Below are 27,500 nucleotides of genomic sequence, written 5' to 3' on the forward strand. Positions count from 1 at the left end.
CACTAATATTTACAAACTGATCAAACATTTGGCATAGGATATCAGTGTGCTTTCTTATACATATGCATAGGGTACTGCATATGTATAAGCTTCAGGGCCCCATGCAGTGCCAGAAAGTGTCGAGGAAGCCAACTTCTCGACTGTACAATCGCCACCAAATGTCCCGGTGGATACATCCACCTATTCTCCAGTTACTCCAGTAACGCCTTGGCTAGCATGATAAACACAGTTGTCATCAAGGAAAAGGTAAATCAAATAAAAAAGAAACAAAAGTTCCAATTCCATTCCAATAATTCCCATATACTGTACGTCAACACTTTTAAATGAAAAAATCTAAAGTGATGCTCAGCAACACAAATAATGTCGGAATAGACTTTGGATTTCTGGTATAAAATTTGGGCTGTGTGATTTTATGTTGCCTCTGGAGTTTATTTCTTGCCTGCGTTTTGTATTATTGTATTGAAGGTGTGTACAGCAGTGGCTATGTCTGTGATTGGTGTACTGTTCACTGTCTCAAACTGTTGTTCTGCCTGTTAAGTGAAAGCTTCTCAGTTTGCTCTTTTGTAATTGGTGTACGTGTGTCTGTGGCCAACTGGGGTGTATTATGTTTTGGTGGTGAAGATAATGAAAAGTGATTGTATCTGAGGTCACCAACCATTTTCCAAAAGGTTGTTGGGGTCAATCAGGGAGAATAGAAAGTGATGTCAGGAGAAGAATGGGAGTAGAGGGCCTGATAGGGATATGTATTTACCTAATTGTATGCTCGTGGTGTCGCATCTTTGTATCTCGCAGTGTCTAGTTTGTTGTTAGATTCGTGTATAGTTTTTGCACACACTATCCAGTTTGTTCCACTCTGTGTGAAAAACTGTTTTTTCTCAGGTCTCTTTCATAACTATCCTTTTTGAGTTTCTTATCATATCCCCTTGTATTTCTCTTATCCCAATTTAGTAAGTCCTTTCTATCAAGGACGTCTGTGCCTTTCATGATTCTGTAAATGGTCAGCAGGTCGCCCCTTTCTCTTCTTTGTTCCAAAGTCGGCAATTTCAATTTAGCCAGTCTTTCCTCATATGGCAGGTTTGAAAATGTTGGGGCCATTTTCGTGGCTGCTCTTTCTATTCGTTCAATTTTCTTTATATTCTTTTTGGTACTGGGTGACCATAGTGTTGCAGTATACTCCAGTTTAGGCCTTATTGGTGTGACTAGTATTGTTTTAACAATTTCTTCGTCTAAATAGTTTACCTTTATTGATCTTAGAATGTTGTAAGATTTTCCGGCAATTTTGTTTATCTGTTTATCAGGGGACATGTCATTTGAGATAATTACTCCCAGGTCTTTTTCAGATCCCGCTTTCTTTACTTCCTTTGTTCCGTTCCAACTTTTTTTGTCCTGATGTTCTTTTTTTTTTACTTTTTTTCCGAACTCCATCATGCTACATTTCTTTATGTTGAAATCTACTTCACACTTTTGGCTCCGTTTCCAAACCTTGTTTAGGTCTCTCTGTAGTGATTCACAATCTGTTTCAGTATTCACTTTCCTCAGCAATTTAGCATCATCTGCAAAGAAGCTCATCCAACAATCCACATCTTCATATCATACACATAAATAGCAAACATTTTTGGAGCCAATACTGATCCCTGTGGAACTCCACTAATCACCTCCTCCTCCCAAGCTGAACTCTTTTCTCTGAGCACTACTCTCATTTTTCTGCCATGCAAGAAATCCTCCATCTAGTTCAGTAATTTACCTTGTATGCCTCCTATATTTTCCATATATATATATATTTTTTTTTATAATTTTTGTGTGGTACTTTGTCGAAGGCTTTTTGTAAGTCTAGGAAAGCATAATCAGCCCATTCATCTTTTTTTTTATTATTATTATATCTATTAGTCTTGAATAGAGACAAATTAAGTTTGTGGCACATGATCTTACCTGTCTGAATCCAAATTGTCGCGGGTTTATTATACTGTTTTCCTTCAGGTGTTTTATCCGTCTATTCTTATTATTTTTTTTTTTCACAATTTTTGGCTACAGGGCTTGTAAGGGAGACCTATCTGTAATTTGTTGGTTCTTCTTTGTTTCCTCCTTTATATATTGGTACAATATTGGCATTTTCCAGTCAGTTGGTATTTTTCCTTCTTTGAGTGAGCAACTCATTATGTTATATATTTTGTCCATTAATTCTTCTTTACATTCTTGGTTCTTTTTTGTTTCTTCCTTTATATATTGGTAAAATATTGGCATTTTCATCTCCGTTGGTATTTTTCCTTCTTTGAGTGAGCAACTCATTATGTAATATATTTTGTCCATTAATTCTTCTTTACATCCTTTTAGTATCCGATTTGCAATTCCGTCAGGGCCGTGTGATTTCCTGACATCAAGGTTCGTTAGTTGGTCCATTCTCTTTTTTTTTTTTTTTTTTTTTTTTTTTTTTTTTTTTGATGGGGGCTGGGGTGATCGCATTTCAATCCCTTCGTCCCAATCCTGCACTTTTTCTCTAGTGAAAACCAACTTGAATTGGCTGTTCATGGTTGTTCATGCCATTTCTAAATCTTCTGTATATTCTATATTTCCGTGACGTAGTTTCACCATTTCCTGTTTATTTTTAGATTTACCATTCACATATCTATATGATATTTTGGGTTAATCTTTACATTTTTTTATTATGTCTTTTTTGTAGTTTCTTTGTCCCTCTCTGGCACTTTTACATATTCGTTTCTATGGTTGATATACATTTGCCACTTTCCAGGTTTTTCATCTTTTTTTCATCTTTTCCAAGCTTTATATATTCTATCTTTCGCCTCACTGCATCTTCTGTTGAACCAGCACTTAGTATACACCTTTTCCTGATTCTGTCTTGGTACGTATTTATCCACTCCTTTGTTATAAATGTCCACAACTGCCATTATGTCTGTTTTTTTTTTTTTTGTTTTTTTTTTTACAGGTAATCATTTAGTTCACTCAATCCTGAGATTATCCATCTATATTAGTACAGGCCACTTTTTTCTCCATCCCGTTTTCTGTTTCTTTCGTTTTGCTTACCTTGGTGTACCATTTTCTCAGTCTCATGCCTAAGACTCTCCAACAGAACTCCTTGCTTTCGGTCTCCATTCTTTTCGCTTTTTTTTTTTTTTTTTTTTTTAAGATTCATCTTTTAGTGTCTTCTCTTTCCTCAGCATTCATTTCTCTTTTTATCCATACATTATTGTAATGTTCACTCTTTGCTAACTTACCTGATTTTGCCAGTATGTCTTCTACCATTTGTGATTTTAGTTTTAGCTTTAGGGGTCGATTTCTTTCTTTATAATAGTGTCCCATTCTATATACTTCTATTTCTTTTTCTACTCCTGGGTCATCGTCTTGCACTTCTTTTAGAATTGTTTTTACCATTTCTTTTTCTGATTTTTCTCTCAAGTACCTAACCAAACTATGTTTTTCTTTTAGTCCAAATACTACAATACACTTTTTTCTGTCCACTGTATTTTTTACCCAATTTGCTTTTTCCTTGATTACTTGAATAAGTGTGCCCTTTGCATTTTCCTGCATCTGTTGTTGTACTATTTCTTTAAAAGTTATCTCTTCGTTTTCTTTGTTTACGTGTGACAACGCGACATACTTAAACACAATATCCTCACTCCTATTCCCCAGAACATAACAGACCAAATACAAGCACTTAACACTGAGATAAACAAAAAATACATGAAAAAACACTAAATTGGCAAACATTTGTCAACGCAATCACGAAACAAACACCAAAAAAATGTACAAGACATCAACAGATTGCACTATCCAACAATAAAACAACACGCTCTCACACAGCAATAACCACAACAACAATCGACTTATCCTCAAACAGACAACAAGCAAACACATTCATAAATAATTTTGTACAGACAAGGCATTTTACCCTTCACCCTGATGGCCGACCCATCATTCAACATACGAAAGACTTAGCCATAGACCAAATTACACATCCTTCATAGACAGCCTGACGAGGCATATAATTCATAACCTCAAACATTCATCCGCCTCTGGCTCTGACAACATAAGTAACATCTACCTAAAACACCTTGGACCACTCACCAACAATGAAAACTACATGTAGTCTCCCGACATCCAGAGGAAATAGAAAATCGTTATAATCCCCAAATCCAACAGACCCAATAATTCTAGCATCACACTGCCCAATCACACTTCTCTGCACCCCTCCAAACTGATAGAACGCCTTATACCACATTTCGTCACACCACATACCCCCTTTGCTGAATCACAACACTGTTTTAGACCACTGCACTCCATAAACACTCTTCTGATAAACATCACACAGAGTTTTCGACGCCATTGAATCAGATAAGCCCCCACACAGAACACTTCTCATAACACAAGACATTGATAAAGTCACAATCTCATAGACATGCCTATGTGTCATATAATGGCCAATCATCGCACACCAGAAACTTTAGGAACGGATTACCACAGGGCTCAATTCTATTCCCTACACTCTTTAACCCCTACATACCAGATATACCCACACCTCACACCTCAGAAATACAAATCTCTTCTTACGTATACGACATAACAATTACATGCACATACAGTAACACAGACAAAGCCGCATAAATACTACAACCTTACCCCGACACGCTCAACACCTGGCTCACAACGAATAGATTCTAAATAGCCCCAACCAAATCTACAGCCACACTTCTCACCAATTGGACAGTGGAACACAAATACATACCACGCCTCTTTATCAGCAGCACTCTCATACCACACACACAAACACCCAAGATTCTTGGCGTAACATACGATACATCCATGTCATTCAAACAACACATCACAAACATAAGTACAAAATGCACACCTAGACTTAACGTGTTAATTGCAGGAACAATATTCGGACAAAACAAAGTACTGTTACAGTATACAATGTATACGCTCAGTGATGAATTATGCAAACCCTGCATGGGCCCCTAATCTCGCAGACACGCTACAATACCCTGCCGACCATACAAAACAAAGAACTAAAGACAATTACAGGCTGCACAAATACAACACCAACAGACCATTTACACCATGAAACGAAAGTCCTTAAAGCCAAGGATCACTTTGACATGAGAGATACACAAACTCTTGCCGCAGCCTTCAGAAACACAGCACATCCACTACACTACACATTAGAACACCCACACACGCCAAGAAATATCAAAAGAACACCCAAATGCCTATATCACACACAAATACTCTCTTCTTCTCCACAACCACCAGACACCAGCCTCCAGAAGCATATACTTTACATAACTATATCGTTTACTGCTCCATCAACAAGCTGACAGTACAGTATAGCTCCATCAACAAGCTGACAGTATAGATGAACTAGAGGAGGCGACAGAAATCTAAGTGATAGCGATTGCCCACTTGATCGATCACGACTTGATCACGGTAGTTGTAATCGCAGTTGTCTGAAAGACCATGAATGAATAACACATGCGTACTGAAACACTGTTATCATCCATAGTAACATAATTAGCATGGTTGTCATCGTCATTTTTGTGATTATTTCTTTTTTTTCTTCTTCTTCTTCTTCTTCTTCTTCTTCTTCTTCTTCTTCTTCTTCTTTTTCTTCTTCTTTTTCTTCTTCTTTTTCTTCTTCTTTTTCTTTTTCTTTTTCTTTTTCTTTTTCTTCTTCTTCTTCTTCTTCTTCTTCTTCTTCTTCTTCTTTTTCTTTTTCTTTTTCTTTTTCTTTTTCTTTTTCTTTTTCTTCTTCTTTTTCTTTTTCTTCTTCTTCTTCTTCTTTTTCTTTTTCTTTTTCTTTTTCTTTTTCTTCTTCTTCTTCTTCTTCTTCTTCTTCTTCTTCTTCTTCTTCTTCTTCTTCTTCTTCTTCTTCTTCTTCTTCTTCTTCTTCTTCTTCTTCTTCTTCTTCTTCTTCTTCCTCTTCTTCTTATTCTTCTTCTTCCTTTGTTTTTGAGAGACGATCAGTGGTACTGGAATTGATGATTTCGGGTGTTTATATAAAAATGTGTGTGTGTGTGTGTGTGATTCACTATGGTCTTGGATCACGTGTTGGACTCGTGATCGACACCTATTTCCCTTCCGAAAGAGAGCTCAGAACTCATATACGACTGATCTATAGGTAATGCTGTGACCTTACACGCACACACACACCCAACTCCCCGCCCACGATACCAGTATCGCAGAGTAGCGATACTGAAATTATTTCAGCCCTTGGTGGGACTCGAACCTGGACTGCAGTAGTGGTGTCAGGGGGAAAAGGTACCCCTTTAAAATTTTGGAAATACTTAAAAATTGATTCATCATCCAGCTCTAATATTTTTAATTTACTATTGTAATGATTAGAATTAATTATAAAGAAATCCATAAAAAGAACTGGATTCGTTAACAAATGATGAAAAAAAAATGTTACTACGTAAACATTAAGTCCTAATCTCGCTATCGGACACGAAGGGTAAAGAAAGGGCTCATTGTTTTGAACTAGTCTATCTACGTGGCATATTGGAAAAGCCACGAAAGCTCTTCAAGACAGCCGACCCAGGCTGCTAAATCATAATCCGAAATAATCCCTTCACGAAGGTAAGAGTTAGTCAGAACCATTAATTAACATTTAAAGAAATTTAATTGGGAAGCCCTTGTCCAATAGAAGAGTGAGGGGAATGAGACGATAGAGGGGCATGCAAGTCGAATGCTAGCAATAACTCCCTTGGAGTGTTGCTACGTATTTGAATAACCCTTTACGTTCTCATAACTAGGTTATATATATATTTTTAAATATGTATCAAACCCAATTCTCATTTATAGTCCATTTTGAGGTCTTAAGGTGTCATGACATAACTACGGTATAGGGGGTTAGCCCTAGCCTACCTAACCTAACCTAAAATAATTTGTAAACTTTAAGTAGGGTAATTTAAAGATTTCTGAAGAGGCATTTCCTATGTTATATTTCAGGAAGAGGCATATTAACCTCTTGTTACCTCCCTATAGTCTCGTAAGGATTTATTCTGCCTCACGAATCTTTCAGCTACCCTACGCCGTTTCTTATTGATGTAGTAGTGTTTCTGAAGACGGGTTATAAAATTTTACAGGGAACCAGTCCTGGAGTAAAATGTACTATTGAAAGGGAACACAAGTTTGCAACACCCCCCCCCCTTCCCTGGTGTGGGAAGTTTATGGAAGTTCTGGAAGAATAAATACAGAGAAAAGATCGAGTTTCCTTTCAACCAAGAATGGAAAAGTGGACTAGGACCCACTTACCCAATCCCCATGTCCTACCAGACGACTAATCTGCGGTCCAGTACCAACCCTCATCCTTCGGTTTGTGTGTCATTGACACAAGGAGCAGCGGAAAAATGATCGCTTACCCGGAGGGAGCGTTGCAATCTCTATCAACTGAATCAGTGTTGATCGGAACCTATGGTATTTTGATGTATTGATATGTCTGTCGCGTTTCGCCGCGATAGTGGCAGTCGGGGTCTCTACCAACTGCACCATCGAGTTGTGTGTGTGTATTCACCTTGGTCTTTGGATCAGGTGATGGACTCGTGATCGACAGCTGTTCCCCTCCAGTAAGAGTGCTCAGAGCTCGTATGACCGATCTCTGGGTACTGTGTGATCTTACACGCACACACACACCCAACTCCCCGCCCACGAGAGTTGGAGTAGCGACTCGAAGCGCAGCGATACTGAAATTATTTCAGCGCTGGGCAGGATTCGAACCCGGCCCGACGTAGTGCCAATCAAGGACTCTCCCAACCGCACCACCAAATGAATAGATGTATGAGTATGTGTTTACATAGTTTACAAGTTTGTATAATGAGACAAACGAGTAATTCAGGAGGTGGACAGTAGAAGCGTTTTAACCTTAATCTTTTTCCACATTAAGAAATGGAAATATAAAGTAAAAAGGACAAGATATTTAGGATGTATAATGCCAATATGTGATCACAAGTGACGTTGCTACAATAAATACATCATAAATGTCTTAAATGTTATGAGAATTAACCAAAGGATGACTATAAACTTACCAGAAATTTTTAACATGGTTATATGAGGAGAAGGAGTGAGGCTATGCCCTTCCATGCTCTTTGCCACCACTGAAGTGAAGTACTGTAGAAATCATTGAAATTACTTGGTAAAGAGAGCGCGTAAAGAAACCTCGCATGAAAGAAAACGTTATCGAACTTAAGTTTTCTATGATGCGATGAGGCAAACCATTACAAATGTCTGTTTTTAAAGCATCATATGTAGGTCAGGAAACAGAGTATATAATAATTTAACACTTCTTGTACCATACTTGCCTTTTTATTTTATTCTCTTTGATGCCATTTTTTTTTTTTTCTATTTTCTATGAGGTGATTACGCAATCTTACACTAGATTGTGGTGAAATACTTCCAATTATCAAATATCCCTGTATTACAAATATTTCGTGTTCTTGATTGGATTGAGAGGTTTTATCCACGTTATCTAGAGTTTGTGTGGTGCCCCTTGATTGATATTCGATATAACGACTCGAAGAGCAGCGATACTGAAATTGTTTCAACTTTGGGCAGGATTCGAACCCGGACCGACGTAGTGACAGTCGGGGATTCTACTAGCCGCGCCGTGTGTGTGTGTATTCACCTCGGATCTGCTGCAGCCTCTTTTCGAGACAGCCAGACACCACCCTACGGCAGTTAGCTCAGAGCTCATTATTAGCAGATCAAGTGTGTGTGTGTATGTGTGTGTGTGTGTGTGTGTGTGTTCAGCTTTGGATCATGTGTTGGACTCATGATCGACAGCTATTTTCCTCCCGGAAGAGAGCTCAGGGCTCGTATGACCGAGATATGGGTAATGCTGTAACCTTACACGCACACACACACACCCAACCCCCGCCCACGAGAGTTGGAGGAACGACTCGAAGCTCAGCGATACTGAAATTATTTCAGCCCTGGGCAGGATTCGAACCCGGACCGCCGTAGTGATAGGCGGGGATTCTACCGACCACGCCACCGAGTCGTGTGTGTGTGTGTGTGTGTGTGTGTGTGTGTGTTTTCAGCTTGGTCTTTGGATCATGTGTTGGACTCATGATCGCCAGCTATTTCCCTCCCGGAAGAGAGCTCAGAGCTCGTATGACCGGTGTATGGGTAATGTTGTGACCTTACACGCACACACACACCCAACTCCCCGCCCACGAGAGTTGGAGTAACGACTCGAAGCGTAGCGATACTGAAATTATTTCAGCTCTGGGCAGGATTCGAACCCGGACCGCCGTAGTGACAGTCGGGGATTCTACCGACCGCGCCACCTAGTCGTGTGTGTGTGTGAGTGTGTGTGTGTGTGTGTTTATTCACCTCGGATCTGCTGCAGCCTCTTTTCGAGACAGCCAGACACCACCCTACGGCAGTGAGCTCAGAGCTCATTATTAGCAGATCTCTGGATAGGTCTGAGACCACTCACACTCCACACACCGGGACAGCAAGGTCACAACTCCTTGACTAAAGTCCCGTACCTACTCGCTGCTAGGTGAACAGGGGCTACACGTGAAAGGAGACAAACCCAACTTGTCTCCGCCCGGCCGGGGAATCGAACCCCGGTTCTCCGGCTTGTGAAGCCAGTGCTTTACCAATCCGTCACCGGGCCGTGTGTGTGTGTGTGTGTGTGTGTGTGTGTGTGTGTGTGTGTGTGTGTGTGTGTGTGTGTGTGTGTGTGTGTGTGTGTGTGTGTGTGTGTTTTACCTAGTTGTAGTATAAAGGAAGGGAGCTACACTCGTGGGATTCTGTCTCTTACTCTCCAGTTATCACAATTGGAAAGTAGAAGCATAAGATCTTGCTGGGAGATTTTGCAACCAGGAGAAAGTGTAGAATGAGAATGAACAGACAAGAAAGAGGAATGAGAGAGAGAAAGAGAATAGAGAGAGGGGAGGAGAGAAGGAAGGAGTCTTTGTTTAGTCCTCATGGAAAGAAGGAGAGCCACCACAGTTCTTGAGAGCAAATCACTTGTCCTGTTATCTAGTTCAGTGATTCTCAACCTTTTTTACTCCATTCCCACCTTCATTAATTCTTGACATTCGTGTGGCTCCCCTTCATTTTGTTGCCAAATCCCATCCCACCGGTAAAAGAAAACCATAATGAAATGTTGATGAAAAGAAACCCTTTGGTTTATTACGAAGTTGACAACCATAATTATCTTTGGTTTCTTCCGCCATGATAGAGATATGGAAGTTTTTTTTTTTTTCTTATATTCAGATTCCTCACATTATATAGAAATGCATGATCTGTAACAACAGGCCATGGCCCTCTTAAATTCTTGTTATGACTCCCTTGGGGGCCCCAGGTTGAGAAATACTCTAGTTCGTCTGCGCGTGCGAGCTTCTTCAGGACCCTGTGCAGAGAGCTGTATTCATGACTTGGTACGAAAGGGAGGTCGGATATATCAGTGACACGGAGAGATAGGCGGAGAACTAGTTTCCCATGGAGAAAGCCGAAGGACATGGTGGGTGCAGAGGGAGAGAGAAACAGAGGCTGTGAGGGAGGGAGGGAGGGAGGTGGATGTGCTTGTGTCTGGAGAAGGAGTCAAGGACGAAGGGCGGGGATGAGAGGACTGTAAAGAAGGAGCAATGAGTGTGTGTATAGAAGCAGAGGAGGAAAAGGGGCAGGAATAAACAGCAAATGGGTGGAATCGAGTGCCTGATGCAGGCGTTCACGAGGAACGGGAAGTGTAAGGTAGTTGGGAGAGAAAAAATAGAAGGAGGAAGAGGAAAAGAGGGAAGTAAACTGAGGCTGGGAATACTTTTGTACAATAAGAACACAAGAATAAGAATTTAGGAGACTGCAAGAGACCATAACGCCTACACTGGGCAGTTCCATGTCTATTACCACCTATCATTCCCATCCATAAAGTTATCTATTATTTTCTTAAAACAACCAATTGTTTCAGCGTTCACTACATGGTTACTAAGTTTATTCTATTCGTTAACCATTCTGTTAGTAAACCAGTTCTTGCTTATTTCCGTCTTAAACCTAGATTTTCCCCTAGTTAAATACAAGTCTACGAAGAGATATAGTGTTTGTCTAGATTGAAGTCAACCAGGTGAGGAAATGGACGTATTTTCAACTTCTTCCAGACAGGTTCTACTTTAACAGGGCTACTCTGACGAACTTTGAGAAGATGTGTGGGGTTGACTTCGTAGGATCCTCGGGTGTTGAGAGACAGGACGAAATGGATTAACTCAAGAAAAACAAGTTTAGGCTTAAGAACTGGAAGGAAGAACTGGTTTACCGACAGGGTGATTAACGAATGGAATAGACTTAGTAAGCATATAGTGAGTGCTGAAACAACTGGTTTTATGAGGTTAGATATAAGGAAACGGATGACAGGTGGTAAGGGACATGGAACTGCCTACTACAGGCTCTACGGTCTCTTGCAGGCTCCTCTATTCTTGTGTTCTTAACAAATCTTTCCACTGCATGAAGATGACAGGCACTGAGACGGGAAGGGTGTTAAGAGTGAGCGTAAAGAGAAAGAAAGAGTAAAGGAGAGAGAAAACGAACCCGACGGAAAACTGAATACGAAAACAAACCTCTCTTTGCGGAAAGACTTCTCCGCCGGAAACCTGATGTCTGAGAACTTCGGGAACATCGTTTCGTTTGGAAGCTAGAAGAGAAACCGACACTGAGTCGACGAGGGCCAAGCGAATGCCAGTCACGGTCCGTAAGGAAAGCAATGAGAGGAGAGGAAAGGAAGTCGAGGAGAGCGAGGGACGCTATGCTGGAGTGAAATTGCACCCCTTCTCACTCTCACACCTCATCCAACTCTTGCCCATACACTCGAAACCCAACCTTTCCTAAGTCATGTCCAAAACAAATATACTTATTCATTTATATACACACATGTGCATATGAATGCATATATATATAATATGTATATATATATATATATATATATATATTATATATATATATATATATATGAATATTGAGGGAGAAGATTCTCTTATAGACATGTGTTGTTTAAGTCGATAGCAATAAGGAGGTTGTTAATCTTTTTATGGGTAGTTTCAAGCTTTCTAACAAGGACTCGCCCATTTGGTGGGTGGGAATAAACCAGATTACCAAAGTAATTCATTTAATTCTCAACGTTTAGTCTGCAAGGAGACATCATCAGGAAAATCTGTAACATATAAATTACCGACATACAGAAACAAAGAACATGGGTATAAATAATAACAAAAACTCACCAATCAAGAAAATAGACATCAATAAATCAAATCGTAAACCAATACAGATACATAGACTGTTGGGGAACAATACTTACAAAATTTGAAAAAAGATAAAGAAATGACAAAAGATAGCGTGGGCCTTTGGCTTATATATCAGAGCCTAACCTGCATGGGTGGTGGAGGGGGAGGGGGTAGTGGGGTGTGACCTGTCTTAACAGCGTCGGTATGGGGGTTGGGGGGTTGGAGTGGGGATGCGAGGTTGGTTGGAGGGGAGGATGGAGGGAGTGGGTGGGAGGAGGAGGGAGAGAGTGCTTATGACCCGACTTCACATTGTCAAAGGGTGTGGTGGACACACAAGGGTTTGGTTGGGGGGAGAGGGGTGGGGGTGTTCGCCGTGAGAGCGAGAACATTGTTATACAAGCTAATGCTTGAAATCATGTATGTTTATAATAGGGTTATATTCTCTTATAAACATTGCTTCTAAAAGCTTAAGTTTATGTGCATCCCTATTACTTGCAATTATTCTAGTGTTCTTAACTAAGTACTCACGGGTGGCGGTTTGGTTATGATATGTTCTCAAATGATGTTTTATAGCCCCACTTTGTAAGTGCATAGAAATTCTCCTACTGAAACTACATCTAGTGTGTCCAATGTAGATTGAGTTACGAGTTTCACAGTCCTTGTTATCACATCTAAACTCATATACTACGTTGGTTTTAGAAATGGTTTTAGTATTGCTATTCAGGTTGTTTTTCATAACCAAAGAGCTAGTTTTTGGGTTGGAGTAGAATACAACTACGCGGATTTTCTTCTTGTTAGAGACTGGGTGGCAGTTTTTAATGATGATATCTTTTATGATTTTTTCATCTTTTTTGTAAGCCTTAGTAAAGATGTTATGATAATAGATGTTAATAAATTGGGGCTTGGAGGATGTTTGGGGGGAAAGGTGGTCACAGATCATTTTATTACAAATGGAATCAAACTCACAGTTAGGAAAACCATTATTTACAAGAATCTGACGAATATGTTTAAGTTCTGTATGTAAGGCCTGCCATGAAGAGCAAACTTTGAGAGCCCTACGGACATAAGCTCTAATGACACTGTTCTTATAACTGGTCGGGCACTCACTTTTATAGTTTAAACAATTTTCAGAGTTAGTAGGTTTTCTGTACACACTTGTGGCAAATTCCCAGGATGAAGAATCAACTAGAACATCTAGAAATGGGAGTTTGCCATCCTTATTCAGTTCAATGGTGAAACTTAGTCCGGATTCTTCCTGGAGGAGCAGTCTTAATTTTTCGAGAAGGGCTTCTGATTGCGTACAAACAAAAATGTCGTCAATGTATCTGTAGTAAAGTAATGGTCTGACGTCGTCGTCCTGGAAAACTGCTTCCTCTACTGCAGACATGAATGCTTGGGCAAAGAGTACTCCCAGAAGGGACCCCATTACTATTCCATCGTGCTGGACATACAACTTTCCCTCCGGATATTTAAAGGGGGCCTCTGTAGTGCAGGTTCTCAGCATCTTTTCCATTATGATGAATATTGTAGTACCGCATTTGCCGATCACGTGAAGAACATAATCCAGCTGTTTATTTGATACCATGTAAAGGCTGTGACCTAGTTTACATTGGACAGACGGGGAGGGATTTGGACACTAGGATTATTGAACATAAACGGTCCATCAGATATGGACAAGAAAGCTCAGCGGTATTCCAACATGTTAAACAATTCAACCGTTGTTTTGGTTGGAACAAAACTGAGCTCATGTATAGGTCTAGATGTGGGTTCAGGAGAAAAAAAATTAATCAGCTATCATTGAATATCAACCCAACATGAAGATTTCGAAGGGGCAATGGTCCCCGGGCATAATATCAGGTTTATTGGTAACAAGTTTAGTCAATAGACATTTACCTCATGACCCTACATATCGAGTGAGCTAAGTAACCAGGATAGGGTAGTGAGCTTTCCCAATGTTCCCCCATTTTTCTTGACAAAGGTGCTACTTAAGTAGCACTTTTCTCTCTGCTTTGTATCTACTAAAGAGGATTGCAGTTTGCATTCGAAATATACAGATTCCTTGTCTCCAGTCTTTTTTGCTTCAACTGTGGTTTTCACGTGATATATATATACATATATATATATATATATATATATATATATGTATATATATATACAGTATATATATACATATATATATATATAAATATATATATATATATATATATATATATATATGATTTGGATGATGGAGAACATAAACACAGGGGAAGGCTCGGAACCCTAAACACTCTAACGTTTCGTTCGCGTAGAACTTCTTCAGAGAGTGTACGTACATTTGCAATTGAAGTTTATGTACTAAACCTAATTACCTTTTCGGACACTTGGGAAAGGTCGTTTTTCTGGCGTGTTCTAGAATTAAAGTACTAGTTTGTTTAGCTAAATTGATAAACCTTCCTCGATGGTTTGATGAATTATTAGTTGAAATATATTGCTGATTCTACAATTCTTCTAGTGAATTTATCAAAACCTTTATGTAGCGCTTCAGCTCCTCTCCAGTTTGGTAAATGATCGAATTTTTCCGCATGAACTACTAAAGAATTAGATATCCTATGTGCTTTTATGTCGTTTTTATGTTCACAGATTATTTTTTCTAATTCCCTTGATGACTCGCCAAAATATGCCATTGAACAACTATTGCACGGGATTTTGTATACGACGCTGTTTTCGGAATTGGTTCTCTTTTCGGAAGTCTTTATCAAATCACCTATCCTCTTGTTAGTTATTTTAGCTATGATTAGATATCCTATGTGCTTTTATATCGTTTTTATGTTCATAGATTCTTTTTTCTAATCCCCTTGATGACTCGCCAAAATATGCCATTGAACAACTATTGCACGGGATTTTGTATACGACGCTGTTTTCGGAATTGGTTCTCTTTTCGCATAGGTGATTTAGTGAATATCATTAAGGAATCAGCAGAGAAAGTGGGAAGTACAAAAAACACAAGAGAAAAGAAATACTGCAAGGCTACAAATTACCTAATTAAAAGAAGAAGGACCATATAGATTAAAAGCAGGAGAGACGATATAGAAAGAGTAGAACTAAACAAGCTTATCAACAAAAGGCAGAGATTAGAGAAAAGAAAGAGAAACATAGATGAAATAGAGGAAACTATTCGGAAAGGTAAAAGTATTAAAGTGACCGAGCGCAGACATGCTTTAGGAAGACAGCAAATGGTATGTCTGAAAGAGACAAATGGAGAAATCATTAAATGTAGAGACAAAATGGTAAAAAGAATAGAAGAATTTTACCAAGAGCTTTACTCGTCGAAGACCGTATTTGAGTCAGTAAATCCATGTGTAGAAGTTAGTAGTGTAACAGAGATTACAAAAGAAGAAGTAGAATTTGCTCTAAAAACTAAGAAACTTGGAAAAGCACCTGGGGAAGATGGTTTATCAATAGATCTGTTGAAAGACGCAGGTAAATCAGTTCATATTAAATTAGTTGAGTTGTACACCCAGTGCTTACGTCAAGAAAGCGTTCCTGATGCGTGGTGCAATGCTATAGTGATTTTGCTTAATAAAAAAAGGAGACCATGAGGACCTTAGTAACTATCGATCGATTAACTTGCTATCAAACGCATATAAAATGTTCTCCAAGATCCTTACAAATAGACTAAGTCAAGTTTTAGATGGAAACCAACCGAGAGAACAGGCAGGCTTTAGAGGCGGATATTCAACTCTAGACCATTTGCAGGCGATAAGCAAACTAATCTAGAAAACGACAGAATACAATATAACTCTGTGTTTAGCATTTGTAGATTACGAGAAGGCCTTTGACTCAGTAGAACAAATAGCAATACTAAACTCGCTACGCAAACAGGATACAAACGAACAGATTGTAAGAGTTTTAGAAAAGATTTATGCGAAAGGTACCGGTATAATTCGACTACATAAAGATACAGAAAAGATCAAGATCGAGAAAGGAGTACGGCAAGGCGATACAATTTCACCCAAACTATTTACAGCTTGTTTAGAATATATTTTCAGAAGGTTGAGCTGGGAAAAGTAAGGTTTGAGGATTAATGGCGAATATTTGAACCACCTAAGAGTTGCGGATGACAATATTCTTATTTCAGAAAGAGCAGAAGACATGCAAGATATGCTGAGCGATCTAAACAAGGAAAGTTTCAAAATAGGTTTAAAAATGAATAAGAGTAAAACCAAAGTAATGTTCAACACGAAGGTTCACAGCAAAGAGATTGTAATTGATGATAAGAGCCTTGAGGAAGTTGAAGAGTATAATTATTTAGGTCAGATGGTGAAGGTGACGAAAGATCATGATAATGAAATAAAAAGACGCATCACAATTGGCTGGAAAATGTTTGATAAGTATAACAAAATCCTGAGAGGTTCTCTACCTTTATGTTTGAAACATAAAGTTTACAATCAATGCATTCTACCAGCAATAATCTACGGGTGTGAGACTTGGAAGCTGACGAGGGCAATGGAAACAAAGCTAAGGACTGCACAGAGGAGAATGGAGAGATCAATGATGGGAATAACACTGAGAGACCGAAAGAAAGCAAATTGGGCGAGAGAGCAGAAGACTAGAGTGAAAGATATTGTGGAGGCAATAAATGAGAGGAAGTGGAATTGGGCAGGTAAGTTGGTGCGAACGACTGATGAGCGATGGAGCAAGTGTGTTACTGAATGGACGCCGCGAGATAGGAAGCGTGGAAGAAGGAGACCAGACAGAATGTGGAAAGACGAGATCGAGAATTTTGCAGGAGTGACGTGGCAGAGGATGGCGCTGTCGTGTGATTCATGGAATGCTATAAAGAAGGCCTTAGTTCAGCAGTGGACTCAGGATGGCCGATTTGATTGATATATATATATATATATATATATATATATATATATATATATATATATATATATATATATATATATATATATCAAGGACTACTATTACACATAATGAAATAAGAAAATATTTTTAAGGCACCGTTATGCTTTGAAATGCCAATTTTAGCCGGACTTAACAGGTGTTATTGTAAGAGGCTAGTGGACACCGGGGTTGGCGATTTTTTTTTTTTTTTTTTTTTTATCTTTTTAAAAAATATAGAAATTATATACTTTTTTATCTAAATCAGATTTATTTGATTTGATATATATATATATATATATATATATATATATATATATATATTTTTTTTTTTTTTTTTTTCTTAGATTTTTGAATATTGTGGGATTGCTATCTGATATGCGATCTGATTGCTAAAGGACATTTTTAGCATATCAATATAAGGAACAGTGTTATAAAGACTTGCCACAAGTATACAAGGAACGGTATTAGCCTTACGTGAGGACAGTATGCTCAGGTTCACTAGATTTCTCCAAGAGTTTTCTCATCTTGGTGACATTTGCTGCATTGTCTGTCACAACACTTCCAATGTGACAACCAAAATCTTGTTCAGCTTTCTTGATCAAATTTTGGACAAGTTGTAGAAGATATTCAGCAGTGTGAGGTTTCCTTGATGTGTCTATTGTGTCAACTAAATAAATCTGACCAGTGGATTTTGTTAGAGTGACACATATTATGGGCTCATCATGGATGTTAGACCACTCATCAATTGAAAGACATGCAGTTTCATTATTCAGGTCACCTACACACTTTTTATATTCCTTTTCACACACAAGATCCAAGTACTTATCAGCAATATATTTTCTGGATGGAGGAATATAACCTGGCCTCAGGTTCTGAACCATCTTGAGAAACTGAGGATGCTGAACAAGACGAAATGGTGAATTTGTAGCAAATATCATTCTTGAAACTTGTTTGTCGATATTTTCCTTTTGAGAGGCTGAAGTTTTTATGATAAATCTGTCCAAAGATGTTGATGACTTTCTTTTAGATGAAAATGATTTAGCAGAAGTGGCGCCTGTGGAAGAGTCTGACAATGACCTTTTTAATGGTGGAGTCAGGTTTGCAGATAATTCAAGTGGACCCGACGATGAAGGGATTGAAGCTGTTGTTACAGATCCTGAAATGGAAACAGAAAATTTTTGCATATTGCATAATTCATAAATGAATAAATAAATGAATGAATACAGTGTGATTTAGGCTATTTTTGAGTACAGTAGTTATTTTGTTTAGATATTGATCATATTCACACAAGCCATTAAATTATTTGGAAATAATTAACAGGATATGAAATAGGTGGGCTTGGAATTCAGCCCACACAGGATAAGTCCACTTTTAAATTAACTAAAAATAATGGGATTGAAGCTGTTGTTACAGATCCTGAAATGGAAACAGAAAATTTTTGCATATTGCATAATTTATAAATGAATAAATAAATGAATGAATACAGTGTGATTTAGGCTATTTTTGAGTACAGTAGTTATTTTGTTTAGATAATGATCATATTCACACAAGCCATTAAATTATTTGGAAATAATTAACAGGATATGAAATAGGTGGGCTTGGAATTCAGCCCACACAGGATTCAGTCCACTTTTAAATTCACTAAAAATAATGGGTTAGTTGGGTTAGGTTAGGCTAAATCCCTTTAGGCTGAATCCCATGTGGGCTGAATTACAATGGAACCTATGAAATATATTGCATAATGTTGAATGAAATGAATAACAATCATCTAGGCCCCAAAGTTGAGTGGATACAGTATATAATAGTGATATAGTCATTACCCAAAATAGAAGTAATGAAGTTGAAGTATCATCTCTTTAGGCCTTCGCATTTTTATTGCGCATGCTCTCCATTGTTCACCAAATTTATATAGTTGCGTATGAAAATGGAGAAATGCACACAATATAAGTAAAATTGTTTACCTGGGTCATCAATTTCTTCTGTATGCTGTGGCTTACCTTGGCATTTATCTCTGTGAGATTTTAATCTTGACACAATGCCCTGTAGTTCCTGGCTGCAGTCTTTGCATTTAGCTCGGTACCCTTTGCCAGAAGTTGTTGGTAGTTTTTCAAAATAATTCTAGACAGGATAATTTTTTCTGCCTGAAGGAACCACTCTGCCAGGTCCAGAAGACATCCTTCCTATTTGATTCCAAAGCAGCAACTGACTCATATCAGATAGCAATCCCACAATATTTAAAATCTATAAAAATATATATATATATTTAAATCAAATAAATCTGATTTAGATAAAAAACAAAATCTATTTTTTATATATTTTTTAAGATATAAAAAAATCGCAAACCCTGGTGTCCACTAACCTCATACAATAATACCTGTTAAGTCCGGCTAAAATTGGCATTTCAAAGCATAACAGTGCCTTAAAAATGGTTTCTTATTTCACTATAAAAGTTTATATTAACTTATACTGCATTGAATAAGTCAATAGTTGATATATTTGTCCTATATACAATGTTATGTTTCTAGTTTTGATACTTTGTCCAATATGAAATGTTAGGTTACAAAGAAAGCAATGACCTCCGCTAGCGGACCCAGGGATCTGGGTGCGCACGTCCTGTGTAATAGTAGTCCTTGATATATACATATATATATATATATATATATAAGTATATGTGTGTGTATATTTCACCTTGGTCTTTGGATCAGGTGATGGACTCGTGATCGACAGAGTCATATAACACTCTACTCCATCCACGTCATTTATGTATATGGCAAACATGATCGGGGCCAGTACTGATCCCTGCGGGACACCACTTATCATTTCTTCCCAATTTGAGAATTTATCTCTAAATACTACTCTCATTTTCCTCCCAGTCAGGAAGTCTTTCATCCATTTCAATAATTTTCCATTGATGTCACCTATTGATTCTATCTTCCTTATTAGTTTCCCGTGTGGTAACTTATCAAATGCATTTTGTTGGTCCAGAAAGGCACAGTCTGCCCAACCATCTCTCTCTTGTATCATATCTATTAATCTCGAGTAGAAGCAGATCAAGTTTGTTGTACATGATCTTCCTTGTCTGAATCCAAATTGATTTGGATTCGGTATAGTTTTTTCTTCCGAATGTTTAACCAATCTAATTTTGATGACCTTTTCGCAAATTTGTGTGTGTGTGTGTGTGTGTGTGTGTGTGTGTGTGTGTGTGTGTGTGTGTGTGTGTGTGTGTGTGTGTGTGTGTGTGTGTGTGTGTGTGTGTGTGTGAATTTAGGTAAGATGAATTTTTAAAAGCTCCGCCACTGGGACTCGAACCCTTGGTGATTGTTTCGTGATAATGTTAGCACAGCCAAGGGTTCGAGTCCCAGTAACGGAGCTTCTAAATATCTATTTGTCCTAAATTTACAATTTGTTGGATTACTCGCCTGAATAAAGTGTGGTCGGTGAGTTGTCTGGTCTTTATTCAGGAGGCCCATCCGACAAGTTGTGAATTTACGACATATGGATTTTTAGAATCTCCAACTAGGGGACTCGAACCTTTTGTCTGTGCTAATATAATCACAAAAGATGAACGCTACCAGTTACGCCATAAATAACAATCTTCATAATAGGGACACTCCTCAAGCATATTCAAATAGTATATCAGTACGTAGTCTCATTTTGATCGAGTCTTTATTCAGGCAAATTGTAAATTTAGGACAAATGGATTTTTAGAAGCTCCGCCATTGGGACACAAAAATATGCTTGTAGTTTGTGTTCTAATTTTTCTCTTGTTTTGGTTTTTCTTAACATGAAGTACTTTGAAAGTGTTATTCCGAACATCAAGCCCTCTGGTATGATTTGCTTTAGCTGTTAAGATGATGAGAGCAGGTAAGGCACCTGGTTTGGATGGATGCCATGCAGAATGAATGAAAAAAGGAGGCACAGTTATGGTGGACTGGCTGGTGAGGTTATTTGATGTTTGTTTAAGAGAGGGTAGAGTGCCGGAGGACTGGAGGAGTGCCTGTATAGTTCCGCTTTACAAGGGAAAGGGGGACAAGTGTGAGTGTAGTAGTTTCAGAGGGATCAGCTTGTTAAGTGTAGTTGGGAAGGCTTATAGGAGGGTCTTGATTGAGAGGATTAGGAGAGGAACAGAGGAAGCAATTGGTGAGGAACAGTGTGGGTTTAGGAGAGGTAGGGATTGTGTAGATCAGATTTTTGTGGTAAGACAGATATGTGGAAGACAAAAAATCACGATGGGATGTAATTATAATGGAGGAAAAAATATCACGGTAGGATATAATGTCACTGGAGGACAAAATATAATTTTAGAAACGGATGCCGGACATAATGTCACTGAACGACGGGAGGCGGGCGTGAATCACGGTGACGTAGGGGGACAAAATGTACAAAAGAGATCGGATGACCGTGATCGATCAGATGTCCGTGATGGGGGAAATGTTAATTTTGATAGGAGAAATGTTAATGAGGCATTGAACGTCAATGAAGGACCTAATAATAATATAGAGCAAGGTATAAATGAAAAACAAAATGGTAATGTAAGATATGATATTAAAACCATGTACTTTAATGCTCGTAGTATTAGAAACAAATTTCAAGAAATACAGGCGTATGTCAAAAGCGAAAATCTCGATATGATAGGAATAACTGAGATATGGTTAAACGGTACAGAGTTCGAAGCTGAATTTAATATTGCGGGATTTAAACACTTTCATCAGGATAGAAACCACAAGAAAGGTGGGGGTGTTCTATTGTACGTTAAAAACAATGTTCATGCTTGTGTTTTAGAGAAAGTGAAACAGGATGCATATGATAGTTTGTGGGTTGAGTTAACCCAAACAAATGGACAAAAAATGAATATAGGTGTAATATATAGGCCAAAGACATTATCATTAGCAGACGACAAACTGTTATTTCAAGAACTATCTAGTTTCTGCAACTGGGATTTATTGATAATGGGTGATTTCAATTTTACTGACATTGATTGGATGAACCTTGAACATGGCCATATAGGTAGTCGCTTGTTTGATTTTCTTGGTGACAATTACTTAATTCAGCATGTAAAAGAGCCACAAGATATGGAAACTTACTCGATCTTTTGATCACTAGCCGCGAAAGCATGGTAACTGATGTAGAAGTCGGTGAATCTGTTGCAAATAGCGATCACAACCTAGTTAGATTCAAACTCCTAAACAATTTTAGAATAGATACTTGTGTTTCTAAAATACCCGATTTCAGTAAAGCTCAGTTCATAGAACTACGTCAGGAGCTTCAGCTTACAGATTGGGAGACAAAATTAAACGAAAGACCTGTAGATCAGATGTGGGAAATATTTCAAAATACGCTCACTAAGATGATTCAAACTTACATTCCTTTTAAGGACAGACGTCCCCCAAATCAGGCTCGCCCAGAGTGGCTCGACAAAGAAACTGAAAAAAGTATTGCTAAAAAGAGACAGGCTTATAAGAAATATAAGTGCTCGGGTGCATCTAATGACTATGAAAGTTATGTATCAATACAGAGAAATTTAAAAAAGACAATAAGAAAAAGAAAACGACAATACGAAATGAACATCGCTGAGAAATCCAAAGAGAATCCCAAAGAATTCTATAGTTACATTAGAGATAAAAAGGTTGTTCGGAATCACATTGGTCCACTATTATCTGCTGACGGTCAACTTGAATATTCAAATGAAGGAATGTGTGATATCTTAAACAATTATTTTAGCTCGGTATTCGTAAACGAAACACCTCAAGGTGAATTCCAAACTGAAACCTGTGAAAAGTCTAGGGTAAACTTACTCGGTACGGTAAATATAACAAAAGAAAAAATTAAAAGGTGTATAGACAAACTCAAAGTTAATAAAACACCAGGGCCTGACGGTTGGCATCCAAGAATCTTAAAGGAAATGAAAAATGAGATTGTTGTTCCATTAGAAATTATTTTCAAGAAATCCATCATATCCGGAGATGTCCCAAGAGAATGGAAGCTAGCTAACGTTACTCCCATATTCAAAAAAGGTGACAAAAAGAAACCAAATAACTATAGGGCTATAAGTATGACTTCAATCGTAGGAAAGATAATGGAAACTATCATCAGAGATGCTATCGAACATCATTTAGAAAGTAACCGTTTGATAAATGATAGCCAGCATGGTTTCAGACGGAAACGTTCTTGCGTGACTTACTCGAATTCTACAACACAGTTATCTCGAATTATGACAAAAGAAACAATATAGATTTAATGTATCTAGACTTTGCAAAAGCTTTTGATACCGTCCCACACGAAAAACTACTTACTAAATTAGCTTTGCATGGAATAAGTGGTAGCCTATTAGGTTGGACTAGTAATTGGTTGAATGGTCGAAAACAGAGAGTTGTTTTAAATGGAAAAACTTCTGGATGGAAAAGTGTTGCAAGTGGAGTTCCTCAGGGTTCCGTTCTTGGGCCACTTCTATTCATAGTATATATAAATGATATAGACCATGGGCTAAAATCTACTGTTTCCAAATTTGCTGATGATACAAAACTGTGCGGAGTGGCAAATGATCACTCAAACCAATTAGATATTCAAGAAGATTTAGATAGATTACAGCAATGGTCTGAAAAGTGGCTAATGAAATTTAACACAAGTAAATGCAAGGTAATGCACATAGGTAAAAATAACAGTAAGTACGATTACAAGTTATTTGGAAATTCGTTAACAAAAGTGGATAGTGAAAAAGATCTCGGCGTAATTATCAGTAACGACCTCAAATCATCCAAGCAGTGTATTTCAGCCTCTGAGAAAGCAAATAAGATTCTAGGACTGATTGCGCGATCTTTTGATTTCAAAAGTCCATCACTCATTAACAAGCTATATAAATCGTTAGTTCGTCCACATTTGGAATATGCTGTTTCCGTATGGTCACCGAATCTCATTAAAGACATTGACAGATTGGAAAGAGTACAACGGCGAGCCACAAAACTGATTCCAAATATCAAAAATAAATCATACGAAAATCGACTAAAACATATGAATCTGTTTTCCCTAAAAAAGCGTAGACTCAGAGGTGACTTGATACAGGTCTTTAAAATTCTAAAGGGAATTGACAACATCAAAAGTGACAAAATTGAATGAGAATCAGACAAGAAACAATGGTCTCAAACTGTCCGGAAATAGATTCAATTTGGAAGTAGGTAGAAACAACTTTGCCAACCGTGTAGTTAATGAATGGAATAAACTTCCTGCACAGGCAGTGCAATGTAGTTCAGTTCAAAGCTTTAAGAATCATTTAGATAAATACCTAAGTAAGATGCTGTAATGATTATAATTTATCTTATATTATTTGTTCTTGTTTTGTTATCATTTGTCTGTCTGATTTTTATTTATTATTAGTTATATGTCAATTAATTATTATTTACTATTTACCTGCTTATTTATTATTTAACTATACCTATGCATTTATTTATGTATTTTATTTGTTGTTTACATTATCATAGTTTTTATTTATTATTTTATTATTAATATGATTTTTTTTCGCATCCGACTTAGATATGGATCAAAAGGTCTCCTGTCGGCATGCTCCGCCTTTGTAATCTTTTGAAAGCTATAGGAAAAGGTATGGATGTTTTTTGGGTTTTTATGGATCTGGAAAAGGCTTACGACAGGATAGACAGGAAGGCACTGTGGGAAGTACTGCAGATATATGGGATAGGAGGAAAGTTGTTAAGAGTAATCAAGAGTTTTTACGAGGGTAGTAGTAGAGGATTAGACATGGAGAGAGTGAATGGTTTGAGGTAAAGGTGGGACTTCGTCAGGGATGTGTTATGTCGTCCTGGCTGTTCAATTTATACATGGATGGGGTGGTGCGAGAGGTGCATGCAAGGGTAGTGGGTCAGGGGTTGGAGATGGTTAAAGAAAATGGACAAAAGTGGGAGGTGAGCCAGTTGTTGTTTGCTGACGACACTGCGCTTGTAGCAGGATCAGAGGAGGGATTGAGGAAGTTAGTGACAGATAAATGTGGGTAAAGGTAAGGTGATGAGATGTATAAGGGGAGAGAGTGACAGCAGGCTGGAAGTGAGCATTAAGGGTGAAAGACTGGAGGAAGTGGATAGTTTTAGATACTTGGGTGCAAATGTGGCAGGAAAGGGAGGAGTGGGGGTGGAGGTAGCATGTAGATTGAGAGAAGCGAGTAAATGCCTTGATGGATTGAAAAGTGTAATGAGAAATAGACATCTGGGAATGGATGCTAAGAGGAGGTTATATGAAGGAGTGATTGTGCCAGCAGCATTGTACGGGGCAGAAACATGGAACATGAGAGAGGAAGAGAGAAGGAGTTTGAATGTGTTTGAGATGAAATGTCTGAGAATTTCTCACTGGATAGAGTGAGAAATGTGGAGGTGAGGAGGAGAACAGGGGTGGAAAGGGAACTGGGATATAGGGTTGATGAAAGGGTATTAGGATGATTTGGACACATGGAAAGAATGAGTGAAGAAAGATTAGTAAAAGAAGTGTGGAAGGCAGAGGTGGAAGTAGTGAATATGAGGGGGCGTCCTAGGATGAGATGGATGGATGGGGTGAAACGGGCATTACAAAAGAGAGGAATGTCTGTGGAGGAAGGATGGGAGAGGACAGAAGATAAGGGTGAATGGAGAGAGAGAGAGGCTGTGTATAGATGAGGCTGTGATGCATGAGGGGGAGTGGGTGGGGAATGGGGGGTGAGGAAGTATGTATGAGAAAAAATTGGGCGCAGCTCGAAGGGATTTCTCCCCGTCTTTTCCTTTTCTGCATGAGGGGACGGAAAGGGGGGGGGGGTCGCCGAATTTATGAAGCGGCCTTGCTGTGGATGTGCTGTGTCTTGCGACACTGCTTCTGACCCAGTGCAGTGGACAGGATGCAGGGATGACCCGTCATCCAGGAGGTGCCAAGATAAGAGAGAGGGAGGAGGGTGGAGGGGAGTGGAATATATGGGAAATGGAATGGGTGGCAGTGGTTTCTATGCCTTTTTCTTTTTGGCTACCCACCCGTGTAGGGGGAAAAAGCCTATGATATATTTTATGTATGGGAAGAAAGTTGGGGTCCCTTTGAAGAATTTTTCAATAATCTTAACCAATTAGCAGCAAATCTCAAATTCAAGGTTAAATGGGAGGAATAGGGTAAAATTCCTTTTTAGACGTTCTTATGAGGAATAAGAACTGGCTTGATAAAGTTGTGGTTTCTGAATAAAGCCTTCAGCCAAGCCAGAACCAGCTTTTTCAAATCCCCATCCAATACCACTAAAACATTTATCAATAAAAGTTCCCTTGTTATTCCCTTTTCCGAATCATTTATCCACATGACCAAATTCTTCCTAAAGAAAAAGTACATCTAGAACACAATTACCCGAGCACCTTTAATAAAAAAGTAGTTAACGTTGATCAGAGGATGAAAGAAGAAAATAATCCAGGTGTCTACTCGCTACCATGTAAGGATTGCAATCTAGTTTACATTTTGGTCAGACAGGGAGAGATCTGGAGGCAGCACGTGAAACAGTTATACCACCGAATGAATTGGGACAAACCTGATCTCCTTTTTTAATACGGTTGTGGATTCAGAAGGAAAATAGTAGAATCCACTCTAATAGAATATTACCCCATCATGAATATATCAAAGAGGCGGTCTCCGGACTTATGATCACATATATCTTCAACAGGCATCTTTCCCCTGACCCCACACCACATGATTGTCAGGTCAATAGTGTGTAAGCGTAGTCGTCGATGTACTTTTCCGGGTTCCTATTGTTTTGAGAGGTTACTATTAGATAACACCCTCCTTCCTGTATGTACTACTGAAGAGGATTGCAGCTACCAGTCAAAATATATAGACAACCCGTCTTCAGTCTATTCTTCCTCTTCGACTGTGGCACTAGTTGTGATTTCTATATGTTACTACATTTTTCATCAGTGGTATATATATGTATATATATATATATATATATATATATATATGTGTGTGTGTGTGTGTGTGTGTGTGTGTGTGTGTGTGTGTGTGTGTGTGTGTGTGTGTGTGTGTGTGTATACATATATATATATATATATGAATATATGTATGTATACATATGTATATATATATATATATATATATATATATATATATATATATATATATGTTATACAAATGACCCACTTTTAGAGAAAAATAGGCGAAAGTAAAGAGATCCGTATATTTCGATCACTATCTGTGATCCCCTTCAGCAGATATGTTGCAGAGTGGAGAGAAGCAAGTATCTATAAAAAATTGGTGAGGTGATAAGGTAGTGACGGGGATTCTGGTCATGTGTCCGGCGTTACATGGACATTGGTGGATTTTGTCCACCGTTAGTGTAGAGGGTAGCAGTGTATTTACAGCTAACTTTCTTAGCTGTAAATAGACTGCTACCCTCTA

The 27,500-nt window shown here is 38.3% G+C and overlaps 1 protein-coding gene across 1 annotated transcript in view; it reads right to left on the reverse strand.

Annotated features, from left to right (window-relative positions):
• The window catches only part of LOC143037888 (uncharacterized), a 77,424-nt gene that overhangs the window by 2,272 nt on the left and 47,652 nt on the right, over positions 1 to 27,500 (reverse strand). The gene's annotated exons all lie outside the window — the stretch shown is intronic.

The sequence above is a fragment of the Oratosquilla oratoria genome, chromosome 2 (assembly GCF_046742065.1).
Source record: "Oratosquilla oratoria isolate Oo_2021 chromosome 2, ASM4674206v1, whole genome shotgun sequence".
NCBI classification, from domain to species: domain Eukaryota; kingdom Metazoa; phylum Arthropoda; class Malacostraca; order Stomatopoda; family Squillidae; genus Oratosquilla; species Oratosquilla oratoria.